The sequence below is a fragment of the Cylas formicarius genome, unplaced genomic scaffold, assembly GCF_029955315.1.
Source record: "Cylas formicarius isolate icCylForm1 unplaced genomic scaffold, icCylForm1.1 PGA_scaffold_10__41_contigs__length_53128322, whole genome shotgun sequence".
Classification (NCBI taxonomy): domain Eukaryota; kingdom Metazoa; phylum Arthropoda; class Insecta; order Coleoptera; family Brentidae; genus Cylas; species Cylas formicarius.
In genome coordinates this window covers 52,392,802-52,406,508 of record NW_026844214.1, presented here as the reverse complement: position 1 = coordinate 52,406,508, position 13,707 = coordinate 52,392,802, and the positions used below count along the sequence as shown (strand labels likewise).

The window sequence follows — 13,707 nt, the reverse complement described above, 5'->3', positions numbered from 1 at the left end:
TCTTCTTATTCCTTCCTTTTTTTCTCATGAGTTTCTTGAGTTTAGGGAACTGGAAAAAGACGCTGGGGGCCATTTCCGGCGAATATGGCGGCTGAGGCATGATTGTGGTTTTGTTTTTGGCCAAAAAGTTAAACACAAGCAACGATAAGTGAGCAGGTGCATTATCGTGATGCAAAATCCTTGAATTGTTACTTCTCGGAAACGGCGCATAACTTCAAGGTAATACTCTTCATACGACCCTGTGGAAAGAAGTCACTTTTGAACACACCTCGTATATGCATGAAATGAACAAAAACTGCAAATATATGATACCTTCCATCGAAAACCAAAATTATGGAAACACTACGTCTATGAAACTTTTGTTATTTAGACGTTTAAACTCTATGCACCCTAACATACGTTTTACCATTGAACTTGAAACTAATAATAACATCCCATTCTTATATATTCCCTCAATAGAAAATTGGGGAACATTGGGTCTTTGTGTTTATAGAAAACCTAGGCATACAGACCGATACCTTAATGCATTGTCACATCACCATCCCACCCAAAAATCATCGGTTATCAACTCTCTTGTTTACAGAGCCGTAAAACTTTCTCAGCCTGCGTCACTGAACGTCGAATTAAACCACCTTACCTCTGTTCTTCTTTCTAATAACTTCCACATTAAAGATATTAACACTTCACCACAACCTTCCAATAGCAATGAAGCCGAAAGCAATCGTATACTTGCCACTGTGGTCCTTTCTTACATTCAAAACATCACTGACCACATATTAAAAGTTCTAAAGAAATATTAAGTGCAAGGGTCCAGAAATCTCGCAGCATCTTCGATCCGTGCAAATGCGGCAAAGAATACATTGGAGAGACCGGACGAAAAATATCAACTAGCTTCGAAGAACATAAAAGAACCTTAAGACTAAGACATACAGTCATTATCATTAATATAAACATAGGTCCAAAAACTTATATTTTTCAAGATACAGGGTGTTTCAAAAAAGTTAGTTTTTCCTTTTTTAACTTTTATATCACTTTTGATATTTTTATCAAATTTGGTGTACATCTTTTAATTAGAGAGAGGCGGTTTTTGAAACAAAAGCTTTATTTTTATTTTTACCAGTGGCGTCCGTACGGGGTTTGGACTGAATATTTTTAAAGAAAAAATGGCACGCCACTGCTTTTTCTGAAAACGAAAATGATTTTTAAAATCCCCATTCAATTTGGAGCATTTTTACAAACAACACTCTCCCAGAAAAAATAAATTAGAGCAACTGCTGGAAATGACCTCCCCGACTTCGATACATGCGTTTGTACGTCTATTTAGGGACTGACGAACCCTTTCTAAAATACAAGAGGTGTCCCTAATAACTGTACAAGAGTCTTCTATCCGATTTCTTAGATCTTCCTCACTTTGGACTGGTGTTGCGTACACTAATGTTTTTAAGTGTCCCCAGACAAAGAAATCTATTGGATTTAAATTAGGTGACCTGGGGTGGCCAAAAATGTAGTCCAGCACGCCCAATCCAGCGATCAGTATAATTTTCATCTAAATTAAAGTGCGGTGGGGCTCCGTCATGCATAAACCACGTCCTCGCTCCAGCGGGACATCCTTCAAAACTTAGGTAAAATTATTTTTATTACCTTCTTAAATTACATAAAATTATTCACATAATATATCAGTATCACTATCGCTATCATCGCCTGTTCTAATTATTAGTTGTTCTATATTATTTGCAATATGGATATACGATTGTTCTGAGTTTTCTATATGTTTAACAGAATTTGCCCAACTTTCTTGAGGGACGTTAAAAACTTCGGTTTCTATGAGTTTGAGGACATTGGAGTTAACACGAGGAAAAACATTGTTACGACGAATGTCAGATTTCAGTTGGTGCCAAACAGGTTAAATGGGATTAAATATACAGTGGTAAAGTGTATGCCCTAGATTTTTTGCATAATTAACACAGACGTATTCCTTTTGTAGGTTCAAACTTTGTAGAACCTCAATTAATTGCTTTTTGCTATAATTTTCGTGAAAAGTTTTGGATTGTTGCTTTTGTGTCACATGACGAAGGGGTTTTAGTCAACTGTCTACTATGATAACTTGGATTGTCCATTACAATGAGACTATTAGGAGGAATGTTTGGAACTAGTTTGTTTTTAAACCAACTTTCAAATAAATCAGCGGTGGTGTCTTCATGGTGATCCAGAGAAGAATCTTTAATATTGTGCACAGACAGAGGAGGTCCATTTGGAATCCAAACATCTTTAGAGCCGGCATGCAAAATAGTTATTCTTTTACCTCTTTTTGATGGCGCGTTTGTTCTACACTTATCAGTTGAGTCAACCCAACCCTTTTCTGGGGTATCATAAATGTCGAACCAGGTTTCATCCAAGTAAATAATTTGCCTTTGTTGTTCTCTGTAAATCCTAATTTTTTCTGGATATTCCAGTCTCCATTTCCGGATCCTAAAAGATTGCATTAAAACTTGCCTTTTGTCATTTTTTTTAAATCTAAAACCCATGTGTTGAATACACTTCCATAAGGTATTGGGTTGTTCGGAAAGTCATTTCGTTTTTTTTGGGGAACATGAAAGACAGTTTTCGTATAATGAATAAATATTTTATTAAATTATATATTGGCCGTTCTGGTCCAACACCTTTTGCCATCTTTCTGGCAGTAACATAATTCCCCTCTCATAAAAGTTTTGGTCCTTGCTGGCAAAAAACTGGTTCAGGTGGTTTTTGACATCTTCATTTGAGGTAAAGGTTTTGCCATCCAAAAAATTTTGCAGGGACCGGAACAAATAGTAGTCGGAAGGCGCCAGATCTGGAGAATATGGTGGTTGTTGCAGTACATCCCATTCAAGCTGTAAAAGTTTTTGGCGAGTGACCAAACTTGTGTGAGGTCTCGCATTATCCTGGTGGAACACTACACCCTTCCTGTTGGTTAATTCGGGCCTCTTCTCTTTAAGTGAATCATTCAATTTGTCCAGTTGATGACAATAGACTTCTGAATTAATCGTTGTATTGTCCGGCAAAAGCTCAAAAAAAACGATTCCTTTGACATCCCACCAAACGGAGAGCATCACCTTTTTTTGGTGAATGTTGGCTTTTGACACGCTTTGAGCCGGTTCATCTTTTCTGCTCCATGACCTCTTGCGTTTAACATTGTTGTATACAACCCATTTTTCGTCCCCAGTAATAATCCGCTTCAAAAATGGATCATTTTCTTGACGTTTGAGGAGCGAATCACACACGTCAACGCGACGACACAAATTTCGCTCCGTAAGGACATGGGGCACCCACACATCGAGCTTCGAGGTTAAGCCCATGCCTTTCAAATGGCCATAAACAGTCGAATTCGACAAATTTAATCTCTCACCGATCTCTCGTGTGGTTATTCGCCGATATGCATCAACTAATGCCTTTATCGCATCTTTGTCAGCTTCGACCGGCCTTCCAGACCCTGGTGCATCTTCGACATCAAAATTGCCGGATCGAAATTTTGCAAACCAGTTCTGGCACTGGCGTACTGTTAACACGCCTTCTCCATACACATCCGTCAATTTTTTTCTCGTTTGGACAGCATTTTTACCTTTTCTGAAGTAAAAAATAAAATATGACGAAAATGCTGCTTATTGCTCTCCATATTTAAAAGGGCACCAACCAAAAACTACTGCGTAGAATTAATAGAACTTTTTCACACACAAGCCTTGCAATATCAGCTCTCAAGGCATATAATGGTTATGCGGCTTAAGTGTGAAGTTGGTTTCGAAAAAACGTAATTAAGTCCTCTGACGGGAAAAAACGAAATGACTTTCCGAACAACCTTATAGTTCTGCCACATTTAACACCGGTTCCATTTTTTTCAAGCCTCCTAATTAATATATCTAATGTAGGCACGCTTTGTTCCTCGTATAACTCGTAAATTTTACGTCGTATTATATCCTGATTACTTTTACTACACTCGAGAAAATGTCAGCATCGCTTCTTTTTTTCCTCGCTGAAATGGGATTATTCACAATTTTCCATACAATTGATGTTGGAATTTTCGTCAATGTGGCAGTTTCTTCTAAAGATGCTTGCTTGCTGGCACCACGTTCAATGAGAGTCAAATAAACATTGTTTATAACTTCCTTAGTCTCAATAGAATAGTGTTTTCTACATTTGGGCGGGAGCATCTAGTGAGATACACTAGACTCGCACATATTTTGCACAATTCGCACACGATTCAACACACGCTGTATTACACACGAAATAATAAACTTAAACTAAGTAGTATACCAAACCAAAGAATAATAAACACGGGTGGGTATAAAATTATTTTCTATTACGGGCCACAATTTTACCTGAATTTAAATTCCGGAACTTTAGGTAATAATCTTGTCGCATTGTATGTTATTGACCACCCTGGGATAATCCCACTCAAAAGCAATTGGTCACTTTCTTATATCTATGAACAGGCCATATCCCCTATAAGTTCAATCCAAACATTTACGGAAAATTGCTCTTGAAAATGGTTTTCAATTACGGCGTGAGGATTATTATCGGGCCACGCATGATTGTCATGGATTTTTATTATTGAGTAACGCGGAAAACATGCCTCATCGGTAAACAACACTTGTGATAAAAACCATGGATTGTGCACTAACTTATTTTGTGTAAATCTACACGAAGCCACTCTTAGCGGAAAATAAGGGCTTGAACTCCTTGCGTATGATAAGAGTAAAGTTGTTGATCTTTAAATTTGTTGTGTTGTTTTCTTTAATAGCATTTATGACAGCTTCCTCTATGTGAACCGTTCTTGCTGTTCTTGGTCTCCCTATAGGAGCAGTAGACCTCTTAAAACTACCCGTTTCACCAAGTCTGAAGTGAATATTAACGCTGTCATGTTATTGTTATAAACAAATGAATTGTTGTCGCTTAGCAAAGCCCACTTTGCCACTTTACGTTCTTTTGACTGTTAAATTGTAGATGATTAAATTGCAGTTTGTTTCTTACATTTTCCTATTAAATCGTTAGTTTAATTAAAAAAAATTAAATTTAAAAATGATGATGTGTTAGCAAGTTTTAATAAATAAAAAAAAGCTCAAAAATACCACGTGAGTGCTAATTGGAAATCATAAGGTCGTCGCAAAACAAGTGCCAGAGAGAAAAAAGACATGACATGAAAAAAGAATCACTATGTTATTACAAATTATAGTTATTTCTTTTTATAGACACTAGGCATAGCATTACACGTGTCAACTTTCAAATAGAGCGAACTTTACATAAAAATTAACATCGCAAAATTGCATTTTGCAAAATTTCATGCACTAAATTTGCTATAAATTGAATGGGAATTTTAAAAATAATTTTTGTCTTTATAAAAAGCAGTGGCGTGCCATTTTTTCTTTAAAAATAATCGGTTCCAACCCCGTAGGGAGACCACCGGTAAAAATAAAAATAAAGCTTTTATGTCAAAAATCGCCTCTCGATAATTAAAAGACGTATCACCAAATTTGATAGAAATATCGAAAGTGATATAAAAGTTATGAAAGGAAAAACAGTTTTTTCAGAAAATTTTAACACACTGTATCTTGAAAAATATGCATTTTTGGATCTATCTTTATATGAATATTTCATATTAAAATCACGCATCGTTTCTTGAAGTTTGGCAGCCTACTTTTTTAACACCCTGTATAAGCAGATACAGAGTAAAATGCGAGCCAGTTTCAGTCAAGCTCTGAAGAAGCCAAGAGGTTCGACTCAGCAAAAACCGACGTAGGACGAATCCAGAAGTTTTTCAATGATCAAACGAACTTACCTGGTAAGTGAAGTTCGATCGTAATTATATGTTACACCTCTTCGTAGAAATCAATATACGTAGTCCCCCTTCTAGTCGCTAGGTGGCACCACAGCTTTAAAGCAGAGCCAAAAAACTGTGGAATAACTTACCATGGACGGTATATTCGCCATCTATGGTCTTAACCTCATTCTATTTTAAAGCCCGTTTATAATAAATTTGCCAAAGGGCATTTTAGTACTGTTCAGAACAGTAAATTGGGCGGGAATGGGTGATTTCTACGAAGAGGTGTAACATATAATTACGATCGAACTTCACTTACCAGGTAAGTTCGTTTGATCATTGAATTATATGTTACACCTCTTCTATGAAATCAATATACGTAGACTTTCAAAGGCAACTCAGCAAATTTGTTATAAAACGATTTTATTCGGCTATATAAGGAAATCCAGGAAGTTTATGAAAGCCTCGAGTACAAATACAAAATAAATGGCTATCCGAGAAAACAAACCTCCTGAAAAATTCTATGTCCCAAATGTGGCATTAACAAAAAGGCCTGCACTTGCTGTACAAATAGGTCTATTATAAAAAAGGGGAAAACATTTAGAGTATTCTCACCAATCTGCCGTTTTTCCAATCATATCAATTGAAACACCTTTACAAAACGCAGACGATGTTGAGGCATGTCGAGTTCTGTGAACAGTAAAAATAAAAGTGTAGACACCACTATCTTCTAAAGTTATCTTTATTCATCTACTTTTGTTGGGTATAGTTGCTGCCCTACAAGGCTTTTTAAATGTAATGAGTAAACGAGATTCGCTGCCTCTTAAAGCACTGGCCCTCTCAATAATATATTTGAAACCACACAAAGATTTACATCTTCATATTTATGCAAAATTAAAAAACAGGTCGAGTCTTATTTATAGCTGAAATCTTAATTTGATTCGTTATTCTAATTTCTAATCCATCTGGAAATGATTTTATGTTGACCAATTCTATAAGAGAGAGCGTTGGGACTCTATGTACAATCGTTAACTTCAGTAGGAGAAACTAATTTAATTGCTTTAATGACAAGTCATTAGAACGTAACCCTTTTACAAAGTCAGGGACATAACTAGGGCCCCAAGTGCTGTTATATCTTGGTTTACTTGGCCTTAGATTATAAACACCTTAAAAAACCTAGTTAGATTTGCATTGTTAAATAAATCTGATCCAAAAATAAGGCCGTGCTGCACTGAAAGAACTCAATGAGCCATAGGACTTGCCTTGCCTAAAATGAATAGTAAGGAAATCTAATACAGCCTAGGTGAGAAGTAATAACACTCCACTCCCCTCCTTTCGTAGAAGCTCCACCAAAGTTTAAATGCATGCAGGTATTAAATGCCTCAAGGTAGCGCTCTGAACAGATGATAGAAAAATATCCAGCAAATCTTCTGGAATGCTTGCCTGACAAAATCCCTGCAGCCAGGATGACCTCTCCTGTCAAAAGGAGAAGGTAATTTGTCTGGAATTAGAAACAATAAATAACTACAACGCCTCCCATGAAAAAAAAGCAAACCATTGCTGGCTGTGCCCGTAAGGGATTACTGCGATCCCTGTAGCTCAATAAGCCTTGATTTTTCGTAAAACAAGTGGCAACAAGCAAAACGGGGGGAAAACATAGAAGAAACTGTCGCTCCAAAAAACAGTAAACGCGTCTTCATTAGATGCCTCCGGATCTGGCAATTAGGAAATAAACTTTCGGCATTTCTTACTTAGGCGAGAAGCAAACAATTCGATTTATGGGAATCCAAATTTGCTTGTTATTTTAGCAAAAGCATTGTCCGAAAGGTACCATTCACCATCAAAATTCAAATTCGTGGGTTCCTTATCCGCTTCAAAATTATCGGAAGATCGAATGTAAGATGCTTTAACCCATAACCTCCTTTCTTCACACCAACCCCAAGGCACCTCGAAATTTCGTTTAAAACAGGAAATTTTACTCACCCTATTCTATTTTCATACAAAATAGCAGTTGTGTTATCAATCCTCAAAAGTGTCTCGCAGTTAGTCAAATACGAGGCGAAGCATTAGAGACCAAATGAGGCCGCAGTTAATTCTAGTGCATTAATATGAAACTGAGCTTCCCTAGGACTCCAAAGTCCTCTGGCACAATTCCCCAACCCAAAGGAGTACCATCTGAGAAAATCTCAAGTTTGTAACATTGCTGCCTTACAGGGCATTCAGGATTCTGTAAACTTTTTAGCCATCACATAAAATCCCTCCGTAAATTACAAGGAATTATCATCCAAATATCATAATTAGAGTCTTGATTCTCTCAAAAATTCTTAGTATATACCCAACTGTAACAAACTGCTGGGCAAACTGAAAACTAGCACAGCACAAAGCTCGGCAAAGACTCTTATTTCGCAACGGTTCAAATTGCAAAACTTACTTACTCATCAGAAAAACAAGTGGTGGGATTCAAAAAAACAAAACCTAAAAATTTACTGGATTTCGAAGGATGTAAAACATTCTTATAATTAATAACATAACCCAACCTAATCAGCGTGTTGCAAGTTACTTGAACATTTTTTAAGGATAGCTAACTATCACCAAATAGTAAAGTTATCTAAATAAACTATTGAGGGAAAAGCCTTGGCAGGGAGATAAGAAACCACAGATTTCATTAATTCTGTAAAGGCCTACGAGGCGGTGCATAAACCAAAGGGTAACACGTTAAACTGATAACAGAGAGCATCAAAATAAAATCTTAGAAAATTCTTTAGATTTTCAATTATTGGGACTAGAAAGTAAGCTTCTTTCAAGTCCAGAGTGGTCATAAAGGACTTCCTTGTGAAGAGTGTTTCTACTAATTTTCTGTCTTCCAGTTTAAAATGACAAGTGTCAATAAAAGCATTCAGTTTCTTTAAATTTAAAACTAATCAAACCGAACCATCCAATTTTGAAACCAAAAAGATCTGTAAAATAAATTGATTCTTTCAAGGTTCGCAAACTGCAATTGCACCTATCTCTAACAGGTGTTTGACCACATTACAAATTGAATCTTTTTCTTGTTGGGACCAAACAGGATCTGTCGTAATCAAGTCCTGTATAACTGGCCTCGCAAATGGAATTTTATATCCATCTAACCAAGGTAGAATCTGTGCATCTTGAGTTCTAGAGTTCCAAATGTCCCGAAACTAGTGCAATCTTTCAACAAAAGTACTTACTATTTTTTCCTGGGGACACAACTCCACCCCCTTTCCTCTCGAACCTTCCTGTATTCCCTCTTTTGAGGGTACAATGACTTTCACCCACTTCAGCCTTGCAACTTCCGGGAACGAAGTGGGACGGTCGAGTTTAAATTTGTATGCTATAAAAGCCTTGTTCCGGATGCACCTGACTTTAACTCGGCCACTAATCTGCAGCTAATCTGATTGATTTGAGCCTATCAGCCAAATCTTCTCCATATAAACAAGAGTGCAAAGAAGCATCAACGAGCACTTCCTTCATACAAGGCTGCATTTCATTTGAGACCAGCGAAAGGCTTAACGCGGCTGAACTTCTATATACTGAACCTAAATGGTGTATTTTGCTTAAAACAAATATTGCATTACTCAACATTTCGATGAGAAGTAAGTACTACTCATCCTTAACCGGTTTCAAAAGCAAGGTCAAGAGCGTCCTACCAACCACCATCAAAGCACCCCTTGTTGCAGTCAGTCTCTCATCCCTTTTCTTTCCACCTTTGTTGATCGCAGATTTCATCTGCACATTCAATTTAGGAGAGTTATTGAGCGGGCAATTCTTCGGCACAGGATATCAACGCAAAAGGTTACTGAGACAATCTTCGGACACACCGGATTTCAAAAAGGTATTAATCTGACTTGCCAAAATGTCATGACACATCAAACTTTGTGTTGGGACTATCGACCCCATAGCTTAAAGGCCATTTTGCTTTAAATCCGTCTCAAGGGGCTCAACAATGACATCAGAATTAATTGAAGGGCCTAAAAAATATACTTACGATGGAGTAAATGCATTCCAACAGCCATAAAAAATTGTTCATTATGTCCCAGTATCCCGGGCGCCTCATCCATAGCCGGACGAGCCAGAAAACTCTATTTTTTCGATGTCGAAAAAATATAAAACCATATGTATGGCCGACCCCCTCACAAAAGGATTGCTTCCAATTGCGAAACACTTACATACGACTGCTGTCGTATAAGTGGGAAAGATGGGGGGTCTTTCGAGTTCTGGGGATTCCGATCGGAACCCGGACGATGAAGAAATCGTCTCCCAATTGTAAGAAAATCTCGTTGATGGGAACCACGCCACTAGCGATTATGTAATCGCGGATGGAAAGATTTAATCTTTCGTCGTAGGTAGGTTCTTTCTTCATCCGATAAGGAATAACGTAAATCTCACTTGTACTTCTCCATTTAACTTCCAAAAACGCTGAAAAAAGCTGAAAACACCGACGCCGAATAAAAATGAACATGTGCCACCAAAGCACAAAAAGAGGAATGAGGTTAAGACCATAGATGGCGAATATACCGTCCATGGTAAGTTATTCCACAGTTTTTTGGCTCTGCTTTAAAGCTGTGGTGCCACCTAGCGACTAGAAGGGGGACTACGTATATTGATTTCATAGAAGAGGTGTAACATATAATCACGCATCGTTTCTTGAAGTTTGGCAGCCTACTTTTTTAACACCCTGTATAAGCAGATACAGAGTAAAATGCGAGCCAGTTTTAGTCAAGCTCTGAAGAAGCCAAGAGGTTCGACTCAGCAAAAACCGACGTAGGACGAATCCAGAAGTTTTGTAAAAATTTCTTTGAAAAACACAAATTCTTTTCGCACGTCTAAAAAAATCAAAGCAAAACGCCATTTTAATGCAGCGAATATGGAGCGGAAACGGGCATGGGCGTGCGTATTGGTGGAATATTTAAAAATCGAAAATTAGGTCGATGCAGCGGCAGCGAGTGTGTGTTTTTGGAACGAAGTGACTAGTAGTTCGCTCTATAATTATACCGCGTAAATATTTGGCCGATGGGGAATAAACATCGGGTCCGCTTTTTTTCTTTTCGAGCTCGTCTATTCCATTATACAGGGCGTCCGGCAAAACAACCACTCGATGCGGTTGCGGTGTTTCGTTTTTTTGGTGCGCTGAATTTAGTTTCTCGCATCCTTTTCTAAGGGAGATCGTGCGTTTTAGTGTCGGGTCTTATTCAGTTTATTTCGAAACACAGAAAACTCGTTTTTATTTTATACACGCCGGATTGTTGTTAAATGCATTTTTTTACATTTTCTGTCTGTTTTGTACCGTGAGTTCAATTTATCTTGATAAAATTTTTTCATAGGCTGTTTTTTTGTTTTTAGAGATATCAAGGTAAACAAAAATACAAAATGGAGGATTGATAGCGAAGTTTTTTTTTTAAATGACGTATAAAACAAAACACTATCGGTTTTCTGACATCAGTCTACATCATATTTTTTTAAATGGAACACCCTCTATATATGTGTATAATATATTATTATATTTATATTTTAGTTCACTCGTTTTTGACAAGTGAGCAAAAATAGGAAATTTGTATATAATTCAAAGATTGCCCTGACTGACTGCAACAACAATAATTATTTACAAATTAAAGTAGAACAAAAACACTAAAAATGACAAGACACCCTTAAGTGAAAAATTCTTTAACAATTCTTTAACAATACAAAATAAATAAGAACTAAAACTTCAGATTTTTACGAAATTTTCACATGACAATTGTTTCGCAAACACCGTGTTTTTATCAAATGAAATACTTACAACTTCCTGCTGCTATATATACCGAAAAATGACAATAAAACCTTAATTAATGTTGTTGTGAGAATTTAAGGTTAATAATTGATCGTTAAGCAACAAATGTAGAAAACGCTATTCTATTGAGACTAAGGAAGTTATAAACAATGTTTATTTGACTCTCATTGAACGTGGTGCCGGCAAGCAAGCATCTTTAGAAGAAACTGCCACACTGACGAAAATTCCAACATCAATTGTATGGAAAATTGTGAATAATCCCATTTCAAGATATAATACGGCGTAAAATTTACGAGTTAAACGAGGAACAAAGCGTGCCTACATTAGATATCTTAATTAGGAGGCATGAAAAAGATGAAACCGGTGTTAAATGTGGCCGAACTACCTTATGGAATTGTATTCAACACATGGGTTTTAGATTTAAAAAAATTGACAAAATTCAGTTTTAACGAAATCTTTTAGAATTCGTAAATGGCGACTGGAATATCTAGAAAAAATTAGGATTTACAGAGAACAACAAAGGCCAATTATTTATTTGGATGGAACCTGGCTCGACACTTGTGATACCCCGGAAAAGGGTTGGGTTGACTCAATATGGGCCTCTGCTCAGGAAGCGCTTACTAGAAATGCTTCAAGAATTGGAAGAAACGTTGGCACAAACATATTGCACCTGGGGGAGGTTACTTTGAAATTTGATACAGAAATAAATAATATTTTATAAAACTTAAAAGTCATATTAATTTTTGAACGCACCTCGTATATAGTTTATTTTATATTACATATAAATCATTACATTAGATTTTTATCATAACTAGACTTTTTTCAAAAATAAAATAATTCCTAAAGAAAAAACACCATCTGTCAAAATTTGACATTTATAAATGAATTACTAATTTTCAATTAGATGAAAAGCAAAGTACTCGACTACTTTGTCAGGTGTGCCTAACATTACTCAATCGCAATATGCCATTTCGAAGTTATTGAATTATTTCCGCGTCCCATAGAACAAGGCCCGCATTTTTGAAACATTTTCGTGAGAATTTGGATCACGCACGCGTGTGTGTAACTTTCATTTTTCTCGGGGCCAGTTTCACTTTCCCTTCGCATAAAAAAATCGAAAGTTACTTTTATTATTGTGTCTGGGTTTATTACGGCGGCCGTCTTTCCTAAAGTACTTCGCGTATCGTAGATTATTTTCGCCGATAATTTTTTTAGAAGTACCCTCGTTTCACGCGCTTAACGAGTCGAACAGATCTCAGCGATAAGTCGCGGTTGACGTAGATTTGAGGTTGCAGTTTTGTTGTTGTTGCAGTAATTGTCACCAATACGAGGGTTACCTTTTATATTTCAGGATTTGTATTAAAAAAAACAAATATGGCTTTATTGTTTCTCAAAATATTCACCCTGATGATCAATATACTTTTGCCTCCAAAACATGCTTTTTAAACGCATCAAATCGCTTCTTCTGTAAGGGAATAAAAAGAAGTCATTAGGTGCTAAATCAGGACTATATGGTGGACGGCTCATCAAATCAACATTTTTAATGCTCAAAAAGTTCTTTGATTGCACTGATCGGTGCAAGAATTGGTTGATATGCATGGATCCATGATTCATCAACTGTCACGATATCATAGACGTGTTTGGAAGCATCGTGATCGTATTCTTTTAGCATTTAGAATTTAGCATTGCATGTCCACTCACTGATGCCCAAAGGTACCTCAATCTCATGGTAAGTCACATGACGATCCTGCAAAATCAGTTTCCGCACTGCATCAATGTTTTCTTGGACAACCACCGATTTTGGACGATTAAGTTCTATTTTTATCCATCACATTTTTTTAAATTTATGACAAAAAACGCAAACAACACTCTTTCTCCAAAACCTAACTGAGCAAGCCTAACTTCAAAATGTCAAAGTTCCCTATAAAAACGTTAGTCGCTTTTGCTCTTCACAGCCTACATTGATGATAATAAAGAACAGTACGGCAACTGTAAGAAAATATGATGTGGGCTATAGATACCTGAGAAATGTAAAAGTACCCGAAAGAGCGTTTGTCTAGTAGTCTAGTAGTAACAGTCGGAAAAGAGAAAAATTAGCACGACGATCTGGAACAATGTTATGGCAGGT

At 36.8% G+C, this 13,707-nt stretch overlaps 1 long non-coding RNA gene across 1 annotated transcript; it reads right to left on the bottom strand.

Moving 5' to 3' along the window:
- Positions 1-6,851: 6,851 nt before the first annotated feature.
- On the bottom strand, positions 6,852-10,432 carry LOC132708030 (uncharacterized). Its single transcript, XR_009619812.1, has 4 exons — positions 9,001-10,432; positions 7,775-8,025; positions 7,347-7,506; positions 6,852-7,292 (listed from the first exon to the last, which is right to left on the bottom strand). It is a non-coding gene; the product is annotated as an uncharacterized LOC132708030 (long non-coding RNA).
- Positions 10,433-13,707: the final 3,275 nt, after the last annotated feature.